The sequence below is a fragment of the Petromyzon marinus genome, unplaced genomic scaffold (assembly GCF_048934315.1).
Source record: "Petromyzon marinus isolate PM22_M1 ecotype Great Lakes invasive population unplaced genomic scaffold, UKy_Petmar_22M1.pri1.0 PM_G_Scaffold_67, whole genome shotgun sequence".
NCBI lineage: Eukaryota > Metazoa > Chordata > Hyperoartia > Petromyzontiformes > Petromyzontidae > Petromyzon > Petromyzon marinus.
The window spans coordinates 722,338-727,009 of NW_027423021.1; positions in this window are offsets into that span (position 1 = coordinate 722,338).

Consider the following 4,672-nt stretch of genomic DNA (forward strand, 5'->3'; position numbering starts at 1 on the left):
GCGGCAGCAGGTGACATGACGTCGATTCCGGGGAACGATACACGCTCCTCCCACAATGAGCAGCTCCGTAACTAAATAGAGAATAAATCATGTTAATGTGCCTCCTCCCATGTGTCGTGGGCAATGAACTCGTCGGCTTTAACGAATAAATTATGTTAATCAGTTGCTATCACTGGGCGTAGCTTTGCCCAAATAAGGATTGGCACTGGAACGCAATCGGCAGTGACACAAGCGGAGGTGACGTCACGCTCAAGAGCGCGGTGTAATACCTTGGTGACATGACGTCACTAGCGAGGTACACCTCCCCCTGGCGTTTCATGCCGATGAGGTAATGCTGAGAGGTGACGTCACAGAGCGGGATTGGAGTTTAAGTTGATTAAGATTCATTTTCATTGCTCCCTCCCTTGGGTGCGTGGGCTCAGCTACAACAACAACGTGGACATTATTTTGTATACACTGTGTGTGTACACTGTGTGTGTGCACTGTGTGTGTGCACTGTGTGTGTGTACACTGTGTGTGTGTACACAGTGTGTGTACACTGTGTGTGTACACTGTGTGTGTACACTGTGTACACTGTGTACACTGTGTGTGTGTACACTGTGTGTGTACACAATGTGTGTACATAATGTGTGTGTACACAATGTGTGTGTGCACTGTGTGTGTGTGTACACAATGCGTGTGTGTGTACACTGTGTGTGTACACTCTGTGTGTGTACACTGTGTGTGTTTACACTGTGTGTGTTTACTCTGTGTGTGTTTACACTGTGTGTACACTGTGTGTGTGTACACTGTGTCTGTGTACACTGTGTGTGTGTACAGTGTGTTTGTGTACACTGTGTGTATGTACACTGTGTCTGTGTACACTGTGTGTGTTTACACTGTGTGTGTGTGTACGGGAGCGGTAGTGTACCGGTTAGCGCTACGCTGCGCTATGCACCTGGCGACCCGGGTTCGATTCCCGCTCACGGCCAACACCAGTGACGATTATCTGAACCGGTCCCAGGCCTCCCCTAGGTCAACTCAGCCTCAAATGAGTACCTGGTGCGGTGTGTAAACATTGCCACTAGGGAGACAAAGGCGGTCGGGCGTGGTGCTGGCCACCCACCCCCTCGTGTACCGTTCCGGCCTTCATAGGTGCTCGCTAACAGCACTTGCCCCTACAGTCTGTTAAGGCTATATGGGGGATCTTTGTTTTTTTTGTTTTGTGTGTGTACACTGTGTGTGTGTACACTGTGTGTATGTGTGTACACTGTGTGTGTGTACACTGTGTGTGTACACTCTGTGTGTGTACAATCTGTGTGTGTGTACACTGTGTGTGTTTACACTGTGTGTGTGTACAATGTGTGTGTGTGTACACTGTGTGTGTTTACACTGTGTCTGTGTGTACACACAGACACAACCTCTACCGTCAGCAGTGGATGGGTGTAGCGAGGTGCAATGCCCCCCCCCCATCTCTGTGATTAAAACACAAACACCACTAGCCTATAATAATAAAGTGACCAAAAAGGACAAAGAGTACGTTTGACCTGTCAACTGATATAAATTCCACATTTATATGGCATGGCCCAGTCTCTCCATTGGATGACTCCTGTTAACCTCACACAGAGTAGTACTCAATTTATTGAGCTCTGATGCCCAAACTGTATCTTGAAATTGCAACCTTTAAAACTGCGAGACAAACGTTTTAACCACATCACTTTCCAGCCAGATATCTCTGCCCAAGTTGGAGCACTCTACCAATGAATCCAGTCATCTGAAATTAACGTTATTGTAACATGCATTCGGAATTCCTTTGGTCGCCCAAATGAGCCTCCGCACCTTGGCATGGATAGCGAGTCCTGCACTCACGTCAGAAGCAATAACGTCCAGCTATTTTATTTCAGCATGGCAGATTTTAAGCCATGTTGACTTGGAATAAACCTCCCCAGGTACTTGGTCCGATTGAAACTGTAAAAATAAAATTGTACCCTTAGGGGTTAGCCTGAATTGAACCCATGAGATCGGATCCAAGCGTAATGCATCAAAGCAGCACTCCCATCTCACTGGGTTTGTACAAAATATCTGTGCTATACACCATACTACTTTACAGTAATATACTACTATACTTTAGCTGGAATGTAGCATGTTTATGGTAGAGTGGATTATTTGTAAATTTTGATTGAAAATCCAAAGTGTCTTCAGTTATAAGACTCCATCATTCTTCAAGCTGCATACCAATGTTGAACAAACATTTGCATTGCTAAAGGACATTTGCAGATGATACATTATTAATGTTTGAGACAGAGGGACATGCCAATGCACGTGAATGTTTTTCAATAAAACATATCAAAACTATACAGTTGCAATGATATTAAAATTAAATCCAAGCGACATTACCATTTTCCCTGCTCCTTGAGTTTGTGCTCAATACTTTAACGTGTACAGGGCCATGGCGGTGTGGGGGCCGACGTCCACCCCACCGCCCTCGCTGGGCAGGTGGGGCGCGACGTCCGCCCCTTCCGCCGCCTCCTCCACCGCGTCGGTCGGCTCCCGCCGGGCCCCCGCCGACCGAGCGATCGGGGCCCCCCGCGCCAGCGCCCTCTCCGAGGGACAGACTCGTGCTGCTGGCTCACGGCCGCACGGAGTAAACCCACGCACCCCCGCGCGCACCGCGGCTATCGCTAACGCAGCGGACAGCGGCACGCTAGCGCCTACACCGGCGAGCGATTACCTCCACGAGCATCCGCGGGCACCGCAGCCGTCGTTAACACGGGGCCCGAACGGTCTCGCACCTGCGGGCGATTATCTCAACGCGCGTCCGTGCACGCCGCGCGCCCACTACGGCTGACGCTGACGCAGCACGCGGCGGCCCACTCGCGTCCACGCCGACGGGCGATGATCTCAACGCGCGAGCTCCGGCCGCGGCTCCGCCCTCGCTCTCGCCGCGCATCCGCCCACGGAGCCGCTCCGCACGGGAATCACACACGCACCACACCGATGCTCTCTGCTAACTTTTATTCGTGGCGCAAACCCCGCACCGCCCGGAGGGAATATTCTACGAGCGGAGCCTAGGCCTACCGCTACCCAAGTCCGCAAATGCTCGCAGGCCCCGTCACGCACCTCGCGGCCGTGCTCACGGCGTCGCGCGGACGCCGTGAGAGTCGGAGGGACGAAGACAAAAGGGAACTTTGCCTATCGCCGCCTCGTAGCGGCGCTCGCCGGCGTCGCACGGATGCCGCGAGCGGCTCGAGAAGGCGGGGAGCGTCGTGTGTGACTCGTCGCCGCCGACCCGGCGAACCTTCGCGCGCCCAAACAATTTGAAGCCAACTCAGGGGCACCGCAATGTGACTCGCTCTGCGAGGGTCGGCCATTCTCCTGGCACCAGGAAACCGCGGGACTTTCATCCCAGAGACCCTTCGGATGAAAACCCGTCGTGATGGGCAAACCCCCGCCAGGACGCTACGTGTGCGCGCTGCAGGTGCGTGCTCGGTGTGGGGGGCCACGGGGGAGTCGAGGCGATGGCGGAGTTGCTCCGAGACCGTGGCACCACAACGGATCGGGAATTGCGTTGAAATCCGGCTCACGCAAAAGCACAAAAGGGGCGACCCAACGGGGCCCTGAAATCAAATAGATTCGCCGAGTCGAAAAATGTGCACATCGCCCCGAGGATGGCAACTGACAGTCGAGTACGGAAAATCGTGATGTGCACCGATTCTGTTTATGTGCGACACAACTTCACGCCACATGGTCCCACGGGGAAAGACGGTGGCATAAGTAAATACAAAAACGAACCAGTAAACCATTGGTGATTGATCAAAGCTATGAAGACGATGATCCAGGAAAATTATATTATGATGCTGTGGTAAAAGGTAATAAGTTACTCTAAAGTGCATGGCCATGGAAACGTTGGTAATGATTAGGAAAAAGTCTGAAATATGTTGACATGTAAATCAGCAAATCAAATTAAATCCACAGAGGAGGGAAAGAAGGATCCCAAGCATGCGACACTCAGAACCAAAAGTGGCAGAGAATCGGCCGAGAGAGTGGAGAGAGAGAGGAAGAGACTTTCAGGACTTTATTTCCACTAAAAAAGTAACAAAAAAACATTACAGCAAAAAAACACCAAAATTGAAAATCAATAAAACATCAAACTCTTAACAGCGGTATGAGCATGAAATACAAATGGCACCGGGATAGAAGCTGTGGAAACGAGGCGGTGCACGGACATCTCTGTGTGCAGCAAAGTTGTTCAAGGGTTTTTCAATTTTATAAAGAATCAAATGTTTTGACATCAGAATGCGATGTGAACAATATATATTTTTCTCCGCTACATTTTCAAAACGAAATGGCGTCGACATGTCAAACACCTGAATTAGTTTTTTCTTCAAGGATTCTGTTGTCGGTTTTCATTAAAGTGTAATGACAGGGTGACACCTGCTGACATGACAGGGTGACACCTGCTGACATCACAGGGTGACACCTGCTGACATCACAGGGTGACACCTGCTGACATCACAGGGTGACACCTGCTGACATCACAGGGTGACACCTGCTGACATCACAGGGTGACACCTGCTGACATCACAGGGTGACACCTGCTGACATCACAGGGTGACACCTGCTGACATCACAGGGTGACACCTGCTGACATCACAGGGTGACACCTGCTGACATCACAGGGTGACACCTGCTG